This window comes from Nothobranchius furzeri, chromosome 11, assembly GCF_043380555.1.
Source record: "Nothobranchius furzeri strain GRZ-AD chromosome 11, NfurGRZ-RIMD1, whole genome shotgun sequence".
In the NCBI taxonomy this organism is placed as follows: domain Eukaryota; kingdom Metazoa; phylum Chordata; class Actinopteri; order Cyprinodontiformes; family Nothobranchiidae; genus Nothobranchius; species Nothobranchius furzeri.
This window is the reverse complement of record NC_091751.1, coordinates 30,781,732-30,788,595: the sequence shown is the minus strand read 5'-3', so window position 1 is coordinate 30,788,595 and position 6,864 is coordinate 30,781,732. Positions and strand designations below refer to the sequence as shown.

At 42.4% G+C, this 6,864-nt stretch overlaps 1 long non-coding RNA gene across 2 annotated transcripts; it reads left to right on the top strand.

Annotated features, from left to right (window-relative positions):
• The first annotated feature begins 3,019 nt into the window (after window positions 1-3,019).
• On the top strand, window positions 3,020-6,202 carry LOC139061918 (uncharacterized). 2 transcript variants are annotated; one of them, XR_011515561.1, is made up of 4 exons: window positions 3,020-3,476; window positions 3,875-4,262; window positions 4,364-4,605; window positions 4,887-6,202. It is a non-coding gene; the product is annotated as an uncharacterized lncRNA (long non-coding RNA). The 2 variants fall into 2 exon arrangements; XR_011515560.1 differs by lacking the exon at window positions 3,020-3,476 and having other exon boundaries at window positions 3,489-4,262.
• Window positions 6,203-6,864: the final 662 nt, after the last annotated feature.

Below are 6,864 nucleotides of genomic sequence, written 5' to 3'. Positions count from 1 at the left end.
TCACACTTCTATGGGTCTGTATATGTGAATGTATAGTCTGGCTAAGACCCAAAGACAGAGCTCAGCCATGGTGCAGAATCCACAGCTCAGATATCAAGGATTCTGTGGCCCAATCCCAATATTCGCACACACACACTTGCTCCCCTCGATTGTGTGTTCCCAGCCAAGGGTGCGATTACGTAGGGTGATTTGACTAGCAAGGGCGGAAGTTGATCAGGCCCCTTTTGCACTCTTAATCTGCACTTCACCCAAGTCTGCAGCAATGCAAAGGTATTACCCACAAGTCATTGCTGCAGGAGAAAAGGGTCATTCTGAAAGTATGTAATTTCTAATGAAAGTAGTTAATTTTAGGACAATTAGTTGATGCTCTAAAACTTTTAGACAAAGCAGTAATAAATATAAATTAATTTCAAATAACTGTTTGGTTTTTGTTTAAAAGTTGCTAATAAAGGTTTTTGAAAAAAGTTTCACAGCGACCAGTATCCCGGCAAGCATTGCGATCGATGATGCCATACTCCTTGTCTGAATTCTGCAAATATTTGCTGTAAAGAAGAATTGGCTGGCTCAGCCATATTGTAAGGAGAAACTGTCTTTACTCAGTTATATTGTAGCGTTGTGGTTTTATGCTCTTTTATGAAAGAGGAACCATGCTACGTATTAATTCAGAATATTAATTTTTAATAAATCAATAACCAAATTTTATATTGTTAAGAAGACTCAAAGGTTGTTTTCATGACGATAATATCTGTGTGTCTGTGTTTCAGTTCAAGTGCAGTTTGACAATTAAAAGTTTTAATTCTTCAAATTAAACTAATGATTTTGAAATTGACAAACAGGAAATAACAATCAACATTGGCAACTTGTGGGACAATCTTTAACAGTTGATATGCTGTTCTTGCTCAAATAGACCTTCTGTTGGTGAATGAAGATTGAGAGTAATAGGATGTGGTTATGGATGCGTGTGTGTGCAAAGTGTCTTGACAATTGAACATGAGGTGAGATGAATGCGTGTGTGCATCTGATTTTGCTTCAGGAAGAAACAGGTGTCTGAGTGAAAAGTGATGGTTTGAATAAACTTAGGTTTAGTTGGAAAAGATGCATCAAAACGCTATCTGTCGTGTTTTGCCTCACCGAAAATCGGACCCTCTGTTGGACCCGGGACGTCACCTTAGGATGATGTTTCATCCAGGGCACCTTGGCTGGCAAAGAAGACAAAGATGCGCCGCGAACCGGTCCAGAGTTGTCCTCGGTACACGTTGATGGTAAAGCGTTTTGTCGATGCGCTTTCTTAAGTTAATTCACTCAGAAATCAAAGACTCTGTATGAGCCTGCGTTAGAAGTTGCGATTCAGCTATTCTGTCTGGCCGACAGGAACAGCTTGAGGGGGGGAAGAAACGAGCCAACCGGCTCTGTCCCCCCTTCAGGTCCTCTCTCTTTCGTTGTCAAGCACGAACTGAAATCATAAGACTGAAACTTACCAAAAGCCTTTCTCTTCTCAAAGCAAACGTGTGCGTCATCAAATGTGTTTTGGAGTTTACTGTGAGAATCTGTGTGTGGGTGTGTGTGAGTGTTTGTGTGCTTGAGTGTGTGTGAAGGTCAGTAACAAACATTCTCAAACATTATTTAAGTATGGCTTCATTAATCCATTATAATTACCCAAAGCATAAGAACCATTCATTTGATTAAACACATTTATAATGAGCAAAATGATAATGGTTACTTTAACATTAAAATCAAGAAACAAAGTTTTAAGACTTGTTATGTTATGACTACTTTTATGGGAACAACATCTTCTGTGGGAACAACATCTTCTGGCACGAAGCTGCAGGTGGCAGATGTTATGGTTTCCTCCCAGACTCGCTGGCGTTCAGGTCTTAATCTGTGGGTGAAAGTTCTCAACGACCCAGCTTTGACCCAGCTGAGTCCAACACCACCTTTGTGACAGAAAACCCATATTTCCTCACGTTACATTGCACACTTGTATACTACACCCTCGAAGCCTTACAGCGCACTTTCTCCAAGTGCACTTTGCTGAAGTCTGCAGGGCGCAGTACGAGTATTGAGACTGGGCCATAGTCATCCACATCATGCTCACATGGAGTGGAATTAAAGTACATGCACACTGCTCCGGAACAAAGAGAAGGAAAAATACATACAGGACAATGTGTACTTAATAGAAATCAGCATCCTGAGTACTAGTATGAAGTATGGATATAAAGATATAAATACTGTAGCAGCGAAAAGGCATGGTGACCAGCATTGATACAAGGACGTTGTCAGTTGTCTAAAACTGTCTCCACGTGCTATTGGACAACAAACAACTTGACATACTCACCGCTAAGGAAGTTAGTCAACAGGGCAGTCCACCACACACAGTTGAAGAAGACACAAATACATCCTTATTCTAAATAAAGGATGTAAGTACCTCTGTCTGCTCTGGTCTCAAAGAGAATGCCAAGTCCAAAGTTGATGCCAAAGCAGTTTCAAACAAGCATTCACCATCTTGTTCTGCTCCGTGGCATCATTCCACCCACCAAACTGATTGAGTCCTGTGATTGGCCAGCCACCAGACTGGCTGGGGCTACAGAGGTTCCAATGGTGCATGGCCAGACCGACATGGAGCGCAAAATCATTTTGGTTCGGCAACTGTCCATCTAGATTTCTAGGCTACTGCTTTTTGCCTTTCTTATTCCAAGGGTTGATGGTAGAGGAAATAAATAACCTTTAATACTTATGTCATCACCTTGTACCATTTGTCCTCTGCAATCTTTGTCTTTGCAAACCTTTCCGTCCTCTCCTATTCTTTCATTAGCCTCTCTGGGAGAAGGATTTGTTTCTGATCCTGATCCCACACACAGAAAGAGGGTGAGTAATCAGCTCCCTCTCACACGGTCTGAATTGGCCCTCTTCAGAATTTCCACAGGATGCCTTTGCCATCTGAAAGCAGACCATTACCCATTATCCCTCATCTGCTCAGCCACTCATCCATAATCTTTGGCTTTCCTATCCCCACCCCTTTCAGATTCTCCACACCGCCCAACCAGCAAGACTCCTCTTCTCCCAAAAGGCAACCCGTCATTCCTTTTATTTTATTTGGAAAAATTACCCATACATTTGTTTTGTCTAGAGTCACAGTCCTGTCAATGTGGTCTTGAAAAATCGCAGTGCCCAATTAATGTAATGGGATGTTGTATAAATAGTTTATTTTATCAACTGTCTTTAGAGTTTCTGTAACACTGTTTTAACCTGAAACAACCAGGAGTTGATCAAAGGACACTCATAATGTGATTTAACTGGAAAAAACTTGGCTGTCGTCGTCATTGTCTTCTTCCTCTTCCTCCTCTCCTTCCTCTTCCTCTTCTTCACAAACTTTGACCAATGAAGTCTCAAGGAATATTTTGAGCGATAAGGATGCTGGAGAAGCTGCTCCGTGTCTGAGATGCTCCCCCGGTGTGGATTGACATGCCAGGAAGCATGTGAGTAAACCATCCCGCCGCCGTTCTGCACCGCTGATGCCTCCAGTGCGGATTTGGGATTACATTTGATCTGAAGCACTGGGCTTTGATTTATGATATTTATGATCATGTTATAATTTCACAACTTTGTTATTGGATTTAATTTTATGATCATTATGATTTTAAGACTATGATTTGTTTTGTTTTGATCCATGTGAAGCAGTTTGTGATTCTCTTTCTTTGATAAGTGCTGTATAAATAAAATTTATTCACTTTAGAGTATCAATCTTTTCAAGATGTTCTATATCAATTTGCTATAGACATGAGGAATTGGTGCTTATATCTGTTTGTCATCAGCCAATCACATCAAAAACAAAATGGTAAATAACCTGCACCTGCGTGGTGCTTTTCTGAATCAGAGGACTCCAAAGTGCTTTACACTACAGTGCCACACATAGCTGCCCTGAGGATGGAAGCAAGTTTGCTGTACACAGTCAACACTGGTCAATTGGACCACCAGCAGAAGGTAAGGAGGGTGAAGTGTCTTGCCCAAGGACACAATGATTATGACAGACTAAGCAGGGCACAAACTAGCAACCCTCCGGTAATGGGGTGAATTCTTCACTTCTCTGCCAATGTTAATGGCTATGTCATGTGCCGGGATGTGTACTCCTCTGATTTTCCCATCTTTGAGTTGTGTGTTTCAGGAGAGGGAGGCTCCAGCTGCAGCTGATTTGCAATCTGCGGGTCTGGCTACAAAAGGAGGACGGAGAACACTCCTCGACGCCGGATGATTACTACAGCTTGGTAGTTTTTTGCCCTCTTGCGACTCTTGGATTTTGTGCTCTAGTGTTTTTAGGATTTTTTGTGAACCTTTGGATCTTTCTCCTGCACTTACCCATTACCAGGTTTTGGAATGTTTTTGGACTTCTGTGACGTCTCTGGTTTTCTGCGACTCCTCTGGATTACGTGTTTGGATTTCCGCGACTCCTCAGCATTACTCACTTGTGCCCCATAGGATTTCCAGACGCAGCTCTCACCGTTCTCCATTCCTCCTGGCCGGTCCGCTCTCCTGCTCTCCTCTCGCTCCCTCTCCTGGACACCCCACTTGGATTCACCCCGGCACCCAACCTACTCTCCCCTACTCCCAGTAAGTATTTTCTCTGCACCTACCAAGTTTAGACTTACCTTCCTGGACTCACCTGTATCTGCTCTCCCCTCCTCCGACACTGCGCTCCCGTTCTCGATCTCCACTGGGCTTTCCAGTGCACCTTCAGTTCCCATTTTAAAATAAAGATTATTTTTTACCATAAGATCTGTAAGTGTGTGATTCTGCATGTCTTGGGTTAAACACATTCCCCAAACCATGTCAGAATCATCCGGCCAAACCACTAACCCCGCCGACACACCTCTCATTGATCTGCTCCACAGGTTGTCTCAACAAGAACAAGTCCTGCTGCTGCTAATGAAGCAGTTACACAAAGCAAACAACCAATACCAGCAGTTGGAGGCCTTGGTGTGGCAGATACACAACAGGCTGTCCCAACTGCAGACTCAGGCCTCTGCTTCGGAACCTGCGCTGGCCGCCCTGTTACTCCAGTTATTCCCGGACCGGAAGCAGCAGTTCCCATGGAAGTCACCCACTTCCGCCCAGCCGCATCACCGCCATCTCTGACCTTCAGCGTTGAGTTCGAGGACTGTTACAGCTTTCTTCTACAATGTCGACTTGCATTCGAACAATCACCAGGAGCTTTCACCACAGACTCAATTATTGTTGGATTACTTCGTGGAAGAGCCCTGAGATGGGCGGAAGCGAAAAGTCACTGTTCCACGTTCCTATCTGGTCCCTTTGAAGACTTTTTAACTGATTTCAAGCTGACTTTTGGCAGTTAAAACTCCCTTTTAACAGGAAGAAACCTCCAGAGGATCCTGGCTCAGTATAAGCAGCCATCCTCCACGACTCACTGGACATGGAGAAGACAGAGCACACACACACACACACACACACACACACACACACACACACACACACACACACACACACACACACACACACACACACACACACACACACACACACACTTTTTAATGGAGGAAAGCTAACTAACCTTTAGCTAAGCAAAAAAGTTTGGAGTACAAAACAAGAAAATAAAAGGCAGAGGTGGTCTTATTATCTTTTAAAAACATTTGCTGTGCTTAAATCCAGATACTGCAGAGGTATTCTGAGCAGTTCTGGTTTGGTTCGTTTATCAATGCACCGTCAGATGCATCTGAAAATGTCCCTGTGAGAACAGAACAAGAATACTGGATTTCCCTTTCATCAATTGCTGCGTGGAAGAAACGCAAAACCTATATTAGTGACACAGCCTCCTGCCTGTATGCTGCACTGAGAGTGAGTGTGTGTGTGTGTTTGATTTTTAAATAATACTGAATAAAAAAACCTGCACATATCAAAATATTCTACTCAGTAAATAATCCCTTTGGAAGATTGTTTTGAGAAAATTCATTCATTCATTTTTATTTATTTCAGGCAATGTCACAGTCAATTAAACAAGGTAACAATTAGTTCAGTCATATAAGTCATTTAGTGCAAAGGAATATACATAAATGGCCATGCAATTCTGCCTGAAAAGGAGTGGGAAGAAGAAAACTTATATAATCCCACCACAGATCCCCATTCAGTAAGTACACCTCGAGCTTCTCTGTTGATTATTCAGTCATTCTTTTCATGTATAAAAGAGTGTAAAAAATTCTGATCAAAACTATTTAAACTCAAGAATTACATCAATATTTATTTTATAGTTGTAATTTCTGAGTTTAAATTATGATTTTTATTCAAATGCATTTGTGTGTGTGTGTGTGTGTGTGTGTGTGTGTGTGTGTGTGTGTGTGTGTGTGTGTGTGTGTGTGTGTGTGTGTGTGTGTGTGTGTGTGTGTGTGTGTGTGTGTGTGTGTGTGTGTAAATGAGCTTCAGGTAATCAGGCAACTTAGTTTTCTGATAGATTTTATATTTTGCTTTACTTTTTGACTTATTCTTTATTAACAAGAACCAGCTGGATATCAGAGGTTTTTCTCAGCCTGTTGATGTTTTTGTGCATTGTGTTATTGTGTTAAGCTGTTTTGTGCTGGAGCAGGAAAACAACTAAAATATGATGGATATGGAATATTGAGGACCAAAGTGAGCTGGTGTAAATATTGGGCTTCGTAGTTTTTACTTCAATAGCTGGTAGGCGGGTGTCGGCTCAAAATGCCCGGGCTGATTGTTCATCCCAGTCCAGCCCTGTTTCCAGGCATCACCCCTGCACCCCACTATGGGATGGACAGGTTTAATTCAATATTTCACCTTGATGACAGTACTCGGACCCGCCTAGTGTTGTCTCCTCACAGGGTTTGCAGCACACTTCAGAGA